The following is a 16,619-nucleotide window of genomic DNA, read 5'->3' as shown; positions in this document are numbered from 1 at the left end:
TTCAAAGTCCTTTTCGACATTAGCATGGGTGATTAGAGATCAGGGTGAGAGGATAGTGGCCAAGGTAGAAATCATGAATGTTTACTTTTCTGGAGACAGAATGTCAAGTGCTGGTGTCTGCACTGTCCTCACCACTGTGTTCTCTCCTACTTCATGACCCCACCTCCTCCCAAGTCAGGTCCACGCAAGAGCTAAAGACGAAGGTTCCTCTGCTGGAGGAAAGACAAATACAGCTCTTGACCTGAGGCTGCGGTTAAAGAGAAGCTGCTTCAACCCGAGGTACTTGGAAAGGCATTATGCAAAGCAATATCCAACCACTTCGGTTTCCTTGTATATTTGCTACAGAGCAGCTCCCACTTTGCAGATCCTCTTCTGGATCAGGCTCTAAGCTTCCACTTTCATACTTGAAGAAACAAATGGGCTCATTGTGAAACCGAGTATCTTTTCTCCTATAGCACTCCTCTTGATCCTTCCCTCACTGACACTAATTATACTCCATACCTGCAGACACCCCCAACCAAGCTTTGAAGGCACACTGGGTAGTTGAGTGTACAGAGAGGACAAACCATGATTTCTAATCTTCCTTCACTGGTATACTACTCAAATACCAACACTTATGTGCTTCTTAGTCCGGAGGGGTTCAGTCTCTACACACTACCTGCCCCATCCCCTACTTAGTAGACTGAATAGTATAGCCCCAAAATTCATGTCCACCCAGAACCTCAGAATGTGACCTTATTTGGAAATAGGATCTTTCCAGGTGCAATTAGTTCAGTAAAAAGGAGATCATGGGTTACAGTGGACTAATCAGGCCCTTAAAAGAGGAGAGGACACACAGAGAAACAGAGACAAACAGGGAAGAAGACCATGTAATGACAAGATTGATTGAAGCAGCTGCAAGCCAAGGAGTGCCAAGGATTGCCTGAAGCTGGGAAGAGTCGAGGGAAGATTCTTCCCTCGTTTCTTCAGGGAGAGGATGGCCCTACTGACACCTTAATTTTGGATTTCTAATCTCCAGAATTGTGAGAATAAATTTCTGTTGTTTCAGGCTACTTGGTTTGTGGCAATTTGTTACCAGCAGCCCCAGGAAACAAATTCATATACTTCAGGACACTACTTGCTAGACACCCCCAGCCAGGTTCCTTGTTTTATATCAGAGGGGAAAAAAATCATCTTTAAATTGAACAAATTCAGAAAGACAGAAATGAATCTTCTATAAAATTACTTTTCAGTATATTCTGGGTCAAAGAGGAAAATACATTTTTAAAAGAAATGATACAAGCTGCCTGGAGAATTCCCTCAAAGATCTTAACCATGACCACACACAATTTCACTTCCTCTGAGGCATAGGATAGGTGTCATATGAATAGGACAGACATCATGAAGACTACAATAGTGGAGGGTTTTTAAACTAGCCACAAAAGCAAGTTTTATGAGAACTTTTCAAGGAGATTAAACACACGCAAGCAACTTACAGAGAAAGATGGCAGAGAGACATAAAACATATAACATGACACTATCCTCCAAAAAGAAAAAGAATAAAGAAAGAACCTATCATCAGTTGTGAAACAAGTAAAGGAAGCTTAACTCAAACAATCCTTTAAAAGTTCCTTCCAGAAACAGAACAATTAGGGCTCCCAGAACTAACACAGTGATGACTTCTCCTGACAACTGGGGAAAAGGACAGCAGAGGGGAAAAAAGAAATTCATGGAACCTTCACTGATACCCCTAACTTAGAACAAACTCAACTCAATAGTATAGGGGCAGAAATATGGGCTGTTCTTCTAAACACTCTTCACTGCCTCGGATTAAAGAGTGATTCCTGGAAGCCAGAGGACCACCAAACTCATCCAACATATACACTCCCCCTGAGGTGGAGGAGCATTCTCAAACTGAAAGCGCCCTTCACCATAGAGGAATACCCCCCAGATATGTCCTTCATAATAACTATGGAAAGGGGCGCCTGGGTCGCGCAGTTGGTTAAGCCTCGGACTCTTGGTTTCCACTCAGGTCCTGATCTTAGGGTGGTGAGATTCAACCCCACCCGGCCCCACACTCAGCGCTGAGTCGGCTTAAGACTCTCTCTCCCTCTTCCACTGCCCCTCCCTCTATGCTCTCTCTCTCTCTAAAATAAATAAATAAATCTATGAATCAGTCAATGAATCAATACTATGGAGAAGCCTTCACTTGCTGCTCACCAGGCATCCTCATGCGTCCCTCAGCTCCATGGCCGCCATGGAAGGCTGCAGGGACACTCGCAGGCCCCTGGCGGGTCCCGCCCCACTACTGGGACCTGGCGTGCCTCCAGGGCCACGAGTTCCAGTACCTGATGAAGACGCACTCGGTGATCACCGGGCGCCACTTGGTTGCAGGGCCCAGTGGATGTGAACATGGGCCACTCGAGCTTCATCTCGCTGCGCCACGACAGCCTCACGCCCCAGGCCGCTTCCCGCGCTGCCTCAGCAAGAGTGGCGCATTGGAGCTCAGCGTGTTCCGGAGGCGTCAGCGCCTGCCGCTGCAGCTCCCGCGCATGCGCGTTCAGGTTCCCAGACAAACATCAAGATCACGTTCACTGCCCTGTCCAACGAGAAGAGGGAGTAGCAGGAGACTCCGGGGTGAAGCCATGCCTGCCCACATCTTGCCCCTGACCATCAACATTCCAGACACCATGGCCTGCTTCATCAGTCCCCTTCCCTCCCCCACGCAAGGCGTCAGTGCTGCAAATGCCTGCTCATCCAGCCCCCGGGGAGCAGGCCCTTCGGGGTACAAAATGGGCTGTGTGATACCAGCTGACCTCAATTTAATGGCCGCCAACTTGCAGCCAGAAAATGAAAAGGAAGCTTCTGGTGGAGACAGCCCAGAAGAGGATTCAAAGCCACCTTATTCCTCTGCACAGTTGATCGTACAAGCAATTACAATGGTTCCTGATAAACAACTCACCCTAAATAGAATTTATTCATCACTAAAAATTATCCATACTACAGGACTGTGGACAAGGACTGGCAGAATTCAATTTGCTGCAATCTCTCCGAATCGTTATTTCATCAAAATACCAGGTTCCCAGGAAGAACCAGGCAAAGGCTTATTCCGGAGGATAGATCCTACCTCCGAAAGCAAATTAATAGAGCAGGCTTCTAGGATAAAGACGGCCTAGGGGCGTGGCCTTGTTTCAACCCCCCCCCCCCCCCCCCCGCCCCGGGACCTCTCTCATCTAGAAGGGCCCCAGCCTCTCTCAATCACACTGGAGTGCTGTCTGCTCACTGCAGCGGTCCCCAGACCCCCAAGAGCCTCTTAAGAGAAGGTTCACCGCCCCCCCGCCCCCGGAGCCTGAGCCTGGCACCTCACAGTCCAAACTGGCTGTCATCCAAGAAGCCCCATCTGCCCAGAGCACACCAGGCTGTCTAGCTGGCCCGTTTTAATTGCCATGTAGCAGCAGCTGCCACCAACCATCAGGCCTGTCACCTACACAGTCACAGCCCCGTGACCACCTCGGCCTCCCGGCAGCTTGTTGTGCAGGAAGTGCACGTCATCCATCAGATCCCAGCGGTGTCTATCACCAGCAGGGCCACCCTGGCCCCAGCAAACACATACACTGTCGCCGGCCAGGCAGTGGTCACTCAGGGGGCCGTGCTGGCCCCTCCTAAGGCACAGCTGCAAGAGAATGGAGATCACAAAGAAGTAAAGGTGAATGTAGAGCCTATTCCTGCAATTAGCCGTGCCACACTAGGCACTGCTGGCCGGACCACTCAGACGTCACAGACCACCCCTTGTCCAGACAGTCACCATAGTATAACAGGTACCTCCAGGTCAGGTACCGGTTGCTCAAAAAAACCCTAACACAAAACGGGACTCACACGGTGCCAATCCCGGCTGCCGGCCGCGACCAGGTGAACAATGCAGTCGTGAGTCCTCTGCGCAAGCTGGCAACACATGCGTCGGTGTCGGCCTCTTTGCCCACAGAGCACGAGAAGGGCGACCAGTCAGAGCGGTCAGAGCAGAGACAGTTCAAGACGGAAGACAGCACGAGCATCTTCCTCGCCCTGAGTGTGGACCACAGCCGGTGGCCAGCAGGGAGAAGGACGTCCCAAACGAGCGACTGGGACTATTACCACCAGGAGAACCTGCGCTGTGTGAATGGAGGTTGCAGTTCTTGGATTCCCCACGAAAAGATTTACATGGGGATCCACGCTCAAAGAAAGACAGCCAGAAGGAAGGTAGCAAGCACAAAGCAGTTTCTTAAGGACAGTACACTCTCAAGAAGAAAGAGTGGGCAGGCCCAGAGGTTGCAACCGCCCTGAGGCTACAGGGGTACTTTCTTTTTATGGGGGGGGGGGGAGTCTTGGATCATGGACAGGGTAGTCTCTGATAGAGGCTGCTTCCAATCATTTGGGGAACTCCTCCCACAGGTTGGGAGAAACCTACAAGGTTTCTATGGGAACCTCCTTGGGGGACTAAAACCGCAATGCAAATGCATTGTAATGAGTCTAGGGGTTACCCCAGAGCAGAGGGGTAAGAGGGGAGGCAGGCTCTGCACGAGTGGTTCTTGGTCTGTTAGCCCCAGGGTCTTGGAAGCTGCAAAGTCAGGATGTTTTGCCCCCGGGGCTTCTAATGTGTAACCTATTTATCACTGTCCTTGCCTCCAGCTCCTCTGTAACTGTTTATCAGGACAGTTTTTCTTACTTGTATATTACTCTCTGGTGCCAAAAGGAGACACTGTCTCTCACCTATGCTGGAAGCATGTTGTCTCGGAGGGTAGAGGGCCCTGCGGTTGGACTTCACCTCAGCACTGAAAACACAAAAATGCAGATGGCCTTCAAACTCAAAGAAAGAAATCACACCTGAACAAAACCACCTGCAACAAAGCCTGGTTCCAGAAGCGCCTCCCCATTCTGAGCTCAGCTGTAACCCAGAGCAGAGACTCGTGGTCCTCGTGAGGGCGGTGCCTGGGGCAGGCAGAGCTGCAGGGACAGGGCGGGAGCCCTCCCCGCTGCCCTCCCCAGGCCCTTGGCGTTGGCACTGGTAGATAAGGCAGTATCTTGTTCTCGTGGGGAAGTGGAATATTTTGAGGTATACTTTCTTTACAAAATAATGGGGTCTTTGACATTTCAGATCATTCCGTTTCTACTCTGGAAATTTTGGAATCTCCTAGGACCTTTCATGTTGATTTCGTTTGGGGGGAAAAGAAACAGTGTCGTTTTGTTTTTGTTGTTTGTTTTCAGCCTATGGAATGATCTCCTTTTGTTTGTCCTGTTAAAGTTCAGATGGAGCTACTTGAGGATATCTGCAGGTGCTCCATGTTAGAGCAGGCGCCTGATGCATGTCGTGCACCTCCAGCTCAGTATGCAGGGCGGACTCACAGACGCCCACATCGGGCTGCATGTAACCATGACCCAAAGAACAGCTGGATTCTTGGAGCTGCACTTAATTGGTTCTTTCCTGCTACTTTTTGTGGTTTCTTTTTTCTTTTTTTTTTTAAGTATTCTTACTGTATTTTTTTTTTTAGATTTTATTTATTTATTTGTCAGAGAGACAGAGAGAGAGAGTGCACAAGCAGCAGAGCAGCAGGGAGAGGGAGAAGCAGGCTTCCCGCTGAGCAAGAAGCCAGATGCGGGACTGGATCCCAGGACCCTGGGATCATGATCTGCGCTGAAGGCAGATGCTTAACGGACTGAGCCACCACAGGGGTCCCTGTGGTTTGTTTCTTTTTGTTGACTTTGTTCCTGGCATAATTTTCCACTCTAAGTAAAACAAGCCTCCTAAGTGTTGTGTGTGTTTAAAACGACAGAACTGTCCTACCTCATGTGAAAAAAAGATTCAGTCTTATACTGCATACCCTTTTCAAAAATAATAATAATAATAATAACCATGAAGAAAGAAACAGAAACATAAAATTGAGGTCCCTTATAGGTGTAAGTGTTCTTTCTAGCAACTATCCCCTCAGAAACAGAAGGCATCATTACACATTACACCTTGCCTCAAGCTCACATTATAAGATGAGGGTGCAAAGAGGACCCAGGTGAAAACAGAAGGGAGCAAAATAGGAACCACCCAACCCATTTAGGGCAATGAAAAGGACTAGACAGCACCATCCCCTTTCAAAAATGAAAAGCATAAATATAAAAGGCTCATCAACAACACAAAAATACTTGAGCAGGAAAAAAATTAAAAAATGGAACAAGTTTAAAAGATTTTTCTAGAATAAGCATACTCCAAGAAATTAGACGTTTAGACTTTGCATTATGACAGAAAATAAAGAAAATTATCTATGAAGTAAGATGTCAGAGGAAAAACAAATAACACAATAAAAAATTTTAAAGGAAAAGGCAATGAAAAAAGTTGAAGACCACAAACAGCTAGGAAACAATAAATAAATATGAAGCAGGTAGGAAGGAAAATGAGAGAAAAATAATAAAAAATATGTGGGGGATAGTTTTGAGAAGATTATAGACCAAATACAGAGGAAGCAAAGATAGGGAAGTATTTAAAACAAAAATGATAGCAGGAGGGCAAACACCAGCATTTCAACAAACTGATAAAGGGTGCCCCTGAAATATGAAATAGTACATGAAATTAAAAAGACATTAAAAGATGTTACAGAAGAAAATTTTCCCCAAATGAAGAAAGAGCCAAATTTATGAGTCAAAAGGATGTAGTATGTTACAGAAAATAATAACATAAAACCACCACAACTAATATGCATATGCTGAGAAAGATTTTATAGGATAAAAAGGATAAAAAAAATTTAAGTTTTCTCTGAGTATCCATGAGGAGAAGACAAACAACAACAAATTTAAAGTCACTTACAAGCAGCCAGAATATTTTGGTTAAATCATTAAGTCAGACCTGTCACTTCTCTATTCAAACCCATCCAGTGTTTTTACCTCTCATTGTGATATAAACCAAATTTCTAAAATGATCTATAAGGCTCAACCTAATCTTAACCTCAGTTAGCCTGACCTCATCTCTTCTATTCTTCACCTTATTTCGCTTGCTCCAGTGAAACAGGCCTCCATACTCTTCCTCATATATGCCAGACATGTTACCTCAGAGCCTTTGCACTTGCTGTTCTCCCTGCCTGGAATGTTCCTGATGCAAATATCTGTAAGTCTTGTTCACTCATATCCTTCAAATGTCAACTTCTCATGGATTCTTTTCCTGACTGCCCCATTTAAAGGTACCCCTCACTCTGGCACTCCATATCCCTCCTTTTCTTGTTAAATTATATTTATTTATCTATACAATATAGATCATTCGTTATTTATTCATTCTGCTTATTGTATATGTCCTCCCACTAGAATTTAAGCTCCGGGAGAGCAGAGATATTTGCACGTATGTTGTTTATTTCTATACAACCAATACTTAGAGTAGTGCCTGTCCAATGGTAGAAGCTCAATAAATAAGTGTCAAATGAATGAATGAGAGGGGAAAAAAATCTATCTCGAAGCTCTCCATAGGACCATTCAATTCCAGAAGATAGTAGATAAATAAGGAGAAATATGTGACCCAATAGTTTAGCCTCGCCTTATTCATATATAAAAGCAACAGAGAAGGATAGTTAGATGTAAATGATCTCAGAAAATATAGCACCTGTGCCTATGTTTTGCAAACTTACCTAATAACAAAATTTCATTAAACTAAGAGGTAGTGCAAAATACACAATCGTTGGAATATAGGAGCTACTTTATGAAAAGATTAACAGTACATATTAATTCCTTATTAATTATGACTAAGGCTAAAAAAAGAACTATTAAAGTTGCTTTAATTAAAGTTAAAACTTAGTTATAAAAAATAATGTAAACATCATAAATCTTTAGGAAAACTATACAATAGAAAAAAGCAAGAACTATAATATACTTAGTTGTCCTAGAACATTGTAGCAGAAATCAGAAGGAAGGGACACAGGTCATTAAAGTAAAATTGTGCTATGTTTCTAATATTTCACATGGGAGACTGAATTCTGTTGCCCAAACCCTCTTTTATACACCATATGTTGTGGTAAAAACAAATCAAATTGTGTGGGAGGGCAATTTGGCAGTATCTGTAAACTTTTTAAATATGTATAGAAATTGATTGCAAAAATGATCTTAATTTTCCATACCTTTGCCAATGCCCTCCCACTCATACCCCATACTCTCAGCCATGTAGCTTGCTTTGGCCCGTGGATAACAGTAAGCTCGACACAAGAGACTTGAAGAAATGCTTACATGTTCCTGATGTAGGAAAGACGTTATTAGGGTTCGAAGCCAATAGCCAAGAAAGAATTCTTGAGACATCTTTGGTGCAAAAAGGTGATTTTTTAAAGCACGGGGACAGGACCCGTGGGCAGAAAGAGCTGCAATGGGGTCATGAGGAGTGGCCCATTATAGACTTGCAAGTTGGGAAGGGGTTAGGGATAATGTAAGTCTCTAAGGAATTTTGGAAGCAGGGTTTCCAGGACCTTGAGGGGGCTAGCTATTGTTGGGAAAAGGTCATTTATTACCGTCTAATAAAACCTTAGTCATGAGACCCTTCAGATGTATATCGGTGGGCCATATGCTTGGGGGATGATTGCCAACACGTATTTTGGGGGGGGTTAGAGATAAAGGAAGTTTCCAAAGGATTTTTTTTTTTAAAGATTTTATTTATTTATTAGAGAGCGAGCGAGAGAGAAACAGCATGAGAGAGGAGAGGGTCAGAGGGAGAAGCAGGCTCCCCGCTGAGCCGGGAGCCCGATGTGGGACTCGATCCCAGGACCCCGGGATCATGACCTGAGCTGAAGGCAGTCGCTTAACCAACTGAGCCACCCAGGCGCCCTCCAAAGGAATTTTTATACGTTAAAGTAGACTTACAGGACCTTGGGGGGGTGGGGGGAGGGAGGCGTGTCAGGCTAGGATTGCCTTTTGACCTTGGCAAAGTGTCAACATGGAGGCAGTTGAGTCCCTAGAGGAATGTCCCTCTGCCTGTTTCAAGGACTTGTCAGTGGGCTGTAGGTAGTAAGGAAATTTAATAATTTCTCTTCTGCCTTTGTTTCCCACATCATTTCCACTCCCTCTCATTAACCTGTCTTACTGTAAGAGAACATGCCCAGACTAAGCTTCAAAGCTGAGGCTATCAGAGCAGACAATAGCTAGCTAACCCCAGACATGTGAGAGAGTCCCACCAAGATCAGCAGGACTGCCTAGCAACCCACAGCTGACTGCAGGCATATGACTGAATCTAGCCACTCAGCCAATATGTCATCTTGTGAATGATAATGAGGGTCTTAAACATTTAGGACTTACCCTAACATACACGGAATTACCCTTTGAAATCAATTCTTCCTTTAGGAATTTACATTAAAAACACACTTCCCTTCTCCAAAAAGAATTATAACAATTCTTTTCTTATTGCAAAGAATGCCACAGAAATGTTTATTGTAGCATTTCTGTTCACAAGAATATTTATTGTAGCATTGTCTGCAGTATGAAAATACTTAGAAACAACATAAATGATCATCAATAGGAGATGCATTAAAAATCTGTTCGGCTGAAAAGAAGGTATGTGGCGATTAAAAAGCATAACTTAGATTTATAGATTTTATAGATTTATATTTTTTAATACCACAGCATGCATTACTCAGTGATGAAAATGAGTTACAGAATGATATATAGACCTTTATATTTCATAAATAATGTATAGATTTTTATATTTTATATTTCATAAATACACATATGTACATACATAGGAAAAAGTGTTTGCAAGGATACACAAGTTGTTAATGGTTATTTCTACCAGGGAGTCTGAAAGAACAAAATAATGAGAATGACTTTCACATTTTCCTGTATATACTTGTGTATATTTTATTTTTACAGTTATATGTAGTGTTCCTGTCCCTTAAAAAATAAGAAAGACTTTTTTTTAAATATAAGGAAGGAATTTTCTATGGAGTCACACATTACTCAACATATAATTAATGTTTATGAGGCACCAGGTATCAGACAGATCCACTGTCATTCTTGCATTTGCACACAACTTTCCATTCAGCGAGTGATCACCCCAAAGTGAACTCATTTCTCTGACTTAGCTAGGGCTGAGAAATCATCATCACAATCTCTATAAAATTGTGTTTATTAAGAGCATCCATACTGTTTATGAGTCATAGAAAACATGTTCATTTTCTCATCTGTGTTAAAAACTGCTTGGAGGATTGATGGAGTATTGCTTAGAAGATGTTCTAGAATTCAGATGAAGATGTGTTAGGATAAATCATTACTAGTTACTATATACTCACACATACTTAGAGGATAGAGCTCAGAAACTGATTAAATGTACTGTCTCTTCTTTGATCTTCCTGTCGCAGCCCCCGGACAAAATTCTCCTGAGCTCTTGGCAGGGCAGCTGAGAGGAGAATTGCTCCTACTTCTCTTGCTGACAAGCTTGTGCTACAGTGGGGGCCGGCCCGAAAGGTAAGTCAGTTGGCAGTAGTGCTCACAGAGGGACTAAGAGGGTGCAGGGCTTTATGTTAGGTGCTGTGGGAAGGAAAAAAAGAACTGGGCCATAATGGGGTCCTTGACCTCAGGGAATGGCTACTGGCAATCTCGCTGCCTCTTTTTTTGGTAAATATAAATTCTGATGAGAGGAGCTAAGACAGACATGGAAACTGTCTGCATAGTGTGAGTAGACATGCATCATCCCAGAGCCTCCTGCAGCCAGCTGAGTTCTGAAGGAGGGAACAGAAAAGTGGAGAGGAATTCACCCGTACAATCTACTCCACGGTACAAAGTACTACAAATTCCACAGGTCTCTCTCTGACTGACAGAGCACGTATAAAAGCTGAGACACCTCAGTTCTTGGCTTAGTATCCAAAACAAAGCAGAACTTTTAGTCGAATACTGTTTCTCAAAAAAAAAAAAAATTTTAATAAATAAATACTGTTTCTCTTCTTGTTCCCAAATTTATAGTTACAGCAAAGTTATCAGCTGGAAAGTTGTTTCCCACGTTAGCATTTTGAGGGGCATCAGGTGGTGGTGTGTGGGGGACGGCAGTCTTGTGAGCCATTACTTCACTGGGATCCCAGAAGTCATGCCATTGAAGGGGGAGCAGCGTGCTGTGTGTTGGCACATTTACCTCCACCCTCTTCGCAGGCATATTTCACCGTAGTTGGTGAATGAGCCTTTTCACAAGAGCTTGAAAGGTCATAGAGTCTGACTAGGAAACAAATGTCTAAAAGTAAGGCAGAAGGAATACAAATTCTGACTGAGGACTGACATGGAGGCTCATGGATTTGATGATGGGCGTGCAAAGTCTTCTTCACCAGTCATGCAGTCCTGCCTTGGCACTAACTGTTGATATATTATTTTTCGAATTACTTGCTTCTCAGGGCCTCAACTTCTTTATTTGAAAAATAAATTCTAGAATCACAGAATTGGAAGCAACCTTAAGGGACAATTAGTTCAATGGTCTCTCCTGAGGATTTCTACATGATCTCAGATGTTTCTCTACACTATGGCTTTCTGGAATTCCATTATTCTTGTAAGAATGCAGAGAAGGACAAGGAGAGTTGAAGTCACTAAATTCACTCCCCACCTCAAGCACTAGCACTGACATCATACCCAGAAAGGACTGCTTCAAGCCTTCTTCAGAGGGCAGGAAGGGCATGACAAGGTCAGAGGCACGTGTCTCTCCCTCTGTACCAGGTCGTGACTTGAGAGAGGGGAAAGGTGCCAGGCAGAGGGCGGGCAAACAGCAGGTGCTGCCATATTGCTCTAAACACAGGCTGCCGCTATCAGATCTCCCTTTCTCCATCTTGCTTTACGCACCTCTCTAGCTTTCAAAATCCTGCTGCTTTTATGTCAATGGTGAAAAAAATATTGGCCACGATAATCCCTCAAACGCCCTTATCAGGCTATGGATTGAATGCACCAAGGCAGGTGCCAAAGGAACCACCTCCAATTAGGGACAAAGCCCAATAAAAAGCGGTTAGGATGCAAAATAATGTGAAACACCTTCAATCCCATAGCTAAGACACAGGTATATACATTTATCAACACACATTTGTATTTGTAAATAGGATCTGTGCAGATGATCAAGATCAGATGAAGTAGGCTCTAATCCATCCAGTATGAGCAGTGTCCTTAGAAAAATGGGAAATTTGGACACAGTTAGATACGTACAGAGGGAAGACAGTGCGACATAGGGAGAAGACCATCTACAAGTGAGGAATGTCTAAGGCCACCAGAACGGAGAGAAAGGCCTAGAACAGATTCTCCTGCAGGGTCCTCAGAAGGAACCAACCCTGCTAACACCGGGATTTTGGGCTTCTAGCCATTAGACTAAGACAATAAATTCCTTTTGTTTAAGCCACCCAGTTGGTGGTACTTTGTTATGACAGCCCTAGGAAACTAATACAGAGACCAATAATACATCTTCCTCATGAAATTGTTAGGCACATCAAATGAGTTAATAAATGTAATATACTTAGAACACTGTCTAGCATATGGTAAGTCCATAAATACTGCTATTATTTACTGCATCCCATTCAACACAACTGTAACATATATTCACGTATGATGCCAAAGGCGGGGACCAATAAACAAGGCAGTTTACTCAAATTGCTTTTCATTGTTTTCCCAATTGGCATTCATTATACCCAGTTCTATGATTGAGAAAGAGTTTTCTCAACTTTCTCTTAAATCATATCTTATTTCTAAGTCTGGCAAATTTATGATATATATTTTCCCCACACTTAAGTGTCTCCTTTTTTTTCCCCACTAATTATAGTATCCAAGCCTCTCAGATCTCTCTCTGTTCCCAAATTTCTCAGAAAGACCTAAAACACTTTTACCTGAGATCCTTTTTAATCACCAAGAGTTTAACGTGTTCTTAACTCTCAAGGAGAGTACAATTTGAATAAGGATCAAAGTCTTAAGCTCAAGAATGGGCTCTACTATTGGAGGATTTTAACCATAAGCCAGCAGTTGAATAGAATCTTAGAGAGCTGAGAGTAGGAAAGACAAAATTCAAGGCTTTCCTGAGACTTCTGAAGGCACCCCCTCTTCCACAGGTCTAGGCCAACACAGTCTCAATTGTGTTGCTTTGACAATCAAACTTGGTAACCATTCAGTCAAAACACAATGACTTACCCTATTACCATATGTTTAGAGCAGAGGGACAGAACAGGTATCTCTCACCAAATGGAAATCCACTTGCTAGAATTCAGAATCAAAGAATGTGATTGAGCCACCAGCTATTTAAGTATCAACTTGAGGAAATTGAAGGTAAAATTCCACTGCCACCATATTGACTCTGCTGTGTTGTTCCTCCTTTGACTCCTGCATCAATGGCTTAAAAACAGTTAAGCTCGGGGGGGGAGGAGATCGGAGGGGGAGACGAACCATGAGAGACTATGGACTCTGAGAAACAAACTGAGGGTTCTAGAGGGGAGGGAGGTGGGGGGATGGGTTAGCCCGGTGATGGGTATTAAGGAGGGCACGTACTGCATGGAGCACTGGGTGTTATACGCAAACAATGAATCATGGAACACTACATCAAAATTTAATGATGTAATGTATGGTGACTAACATAATAAAATAAAATTTTAAAAAAATAGTTAAGCTCTATCGACAATCAGAGTTTTGTTAACCTTAAGTAAAAACTGGTTTACAAACCTCCCAGAGGACATACAAATCAAGTAAACTGAAAATCATTCTATAAGCTGTATATCCCTCATGGTCCCAACAGAAAACAGATGGCATGTTAAATAGGGTAATTTAAGGAAAATTTAATTAAAGAATTATTTACGAAGATACGGGCAGCATATAGGAAACCACGAGGGAAAATGTAGAACGTGGGGTTAATAACCACCTGTAGCCATCTGTAACCTAAGGAAGATGTGGAGGGAGCAGTAATCAGAATCTGAAGCAGGCAAGTCTTGTGGAGAGGGCTCCCTGACATTCCAAGCAGGCAGCCAGCTCCAAGCAACCACAAGGGAAGGAACAGGTGGATAAATACCCTGATCTCCCTTTCCTCCTCATCCTCTGATCTTTGGGCAGTGTTCTCCATAGGTGTTCTACTCTCAACTAGAAGCCAGAAGACTAGAAATCTTACTGATAAAATGCCCCTCAAGGTCAGCACCCAGGAGTAGAGAGCAGAGAACGTGGACAGTGGGTCAAAGAGGAGATATCTAGCATAACCTGTGACCTTGGATATGTCACAGGACCTCTTCAAGCCTTCATTTTTCCATTTCCATGGTTTCCAGCAGCCAACCCAGTGCTAACTCAGAGTCAAAAGTTCTTACTGAGTGAAACTGAGTCTGTAAAATTAAGTATTGAAGATAAATAAGTTCCATAGCTCCTTCCAACTTTAACGTTCTCTGATTATTAATTTGTTCAGTGTCCTCAAATATTATTCGATAGTTATGGCCTGACCATAATGATGAGGTCACAATTGCTAAAGATGAATTTCACATCCCAGTCTTTAACTCTGTATTCTGTTATCTCTTCCATATAAAAATGCAAAAATAAATTGCTCAAGTGTTATTCAGTGAGATGTCTAAAGAAAAGAAAGACCAAAATATTTCATTGGAGACATGATTGTGTGATAGTAAAGGAGAAAAAAATCACTTTGATTGTAAAATTAGATACATTGAGGCTATCTTAGGCTTATAAAGGAATAACCTGTGATATGCCAGAATAATGGGAGATTGGGAATATTTCTGGAAATATTCCTGCAATTTTTAGTGCTTTATTTCAGCAAATATTTTTGAGTACTGCTCTTGGTACTTAAATTAGTACTCTGAGTAGAGGCTCACAAGTGTTTATTAAATTAAAAAAACACCACGAATATTTTATCAGAAATACGTGGTTTTGCATTTAGGTATATAATTAGAAAAAAAGGTTGCTACTTATTTTATTTTCCACTAATGTTTCACTTAGAAATTTGCAATAACTCCTTAATTTAGGATTATATTTTTCCAACAACAATTTAATTTCTCAGTAATTGCTACTCACATAGGTACCAAATGAATTGCTTAGAGTTGTTAGCAAAAACTAAGCCAAGAAGGGCCCTGTATTTCTTTCCAGATATTTATCTCAAAACCACTTTCTATTTCTATTCCTAAAGCTCCTTCACTGGTAAATAAAGCACCACAGAAGTATTTTTTGATTCATCCCAACTCATTTTGCAATCAGCTTTCCAATCCCATAAATCTTAAGTGCGTACTTATTAATTTTTCCCCAAGAACTTATCCTTAGGGCTTTTGATCCTGAATTTACCCTATTTGGTTTTGTTCTCTTTTTCTTAGTGAGTCCAATCCACCTGCTCCCTTGAGTTGTTTTATATTTGTTGAGTGTTTGTATTCGGTGGGGGGGGGGGGGAAGGAGTTCCCTTAATACTCTTCTAACTGCTTTTCTGCTTTCTTCTTCCCCTTCCCTACTCTTCATTCAATTTGGTTTTTATTCTTTTTTTAATATTTTATTTATTTATTTATTTATTTATTTATTTATTTATTTGAGAGAGATCAAGCGCACACAAGCAGGGGAAGGGAGAGGGAGAAGCAGACTCCCTGCTGAGCACAGAGCCCGATGAAGGGCTCGATCCCAGAACCCTGAGATCATGGCCTGAGCAGAAATCAAGAGTCAGACGCTTAACTAACTAAGCCACCCACGTGCCCCAATTTGTTTCTTTATTCTTATATAAACCTTTTTTTGGCAGGTCTTCAGTGAGATACTCAATAGAATAAAGGGTCATAGAATTAACTGGTAATACTGTCAGAGTTTAGCAAAGTTCTTCTAATGTGTTCTTCCACTGAGTACTCTCCTCCCCCTCTCTGTTTAAGTTTTTTTTCCAAGGACTCTCTTTTCCGATGGGAAAATGATGTTCCAAGAAACCTAAAATGACTTTATCTGGCTCTCGCTGCTATTTCAGCTGCACAGCTGGGACTAGATCCCTGGAGCCCTGCTTTGCAATTAGATGATTTAACCTCAATTCTATTCCTTGTAATAAACAGCAAACAAGACCCATAAATATTATAATTTGAAAAAATTACATACCTGATATTCTTTCCTTGAAACACTTGGTTTCTAAAGAAATGGAAAGAATGTTCTATTCTGAGTGTGTCAGGAGCTCAGAGATGAGAGCTGATAAATTGCCCCCTGAAATCATTAAAAATGCTGTTAAAAAGTGTAATTGACATCTTAATAGGAAAATGACAAAATAAAATGTCAGTAATCCTGCTTCCATACCTAAGGCTCTATTAGACACACTCTAAATGACGGTGACTAACACCTGCTGTCAGGCATTGCCTTCACATGATATAAGAATAACTGCTCTAAATATCCTAAACAGGGCGCCTGGGTGGCTCAGTTGGTCAAGCAACTGCCTTCGGCTCAGGTCATGATTCTGGAGTCCCGGGATCGAGTCCCACATCGGGCTCCCTGCTCAGCGGGGGGTCTGCTTCTCCCTCTGACCCTTCCCCTCTCATGCTCTCTGTCTCCCATTCTCTCTCTCAGATAAATAAATAAAATCTTTTAAAAAATAAATAAATAAATAAATAAATAAATAAATAAATAAATAAATAAATATCCTAAACAAAGTTGGAAGTGTGCGTCGGCCATCTGTCTGCTCTAATTGGTTTTTCACTAAAACCTTATGATTTCTTGAG

At 42.4% G+C, this 16,619-nt stretch overlaps 1 pseudogene; it reads left to right on the top strand.

Moving 5' to 3' along the window:
• Positions 1-2,159: 2,159 nt before the first annotated feature.
• LOC118543850 (forkhead box protein K2 pseudogene) lies at positions 2,160-4,241 on the top strand (annotated as a pseudogene).
• Positions 4,242-16,619: the final 12,378 nt, after the last annotated feature.

The sequence above is a fragment of the Halichoerus grypus genome, chromosome 3, assembly GCF_964656455.1.
Source record: "Halichoerus grypus chromosome 3, mHalGry1.hap1.1, whole genome shotgun sequence".
NCBI lineage: Eukaryota > Metazoa > Chordata > Mammalia > Carnivora > Phocidae > Halichoerus > Halichoerus grypus.
This window is presented reverse-complemented; position numbering and strand designations above follow the sequence as displayed.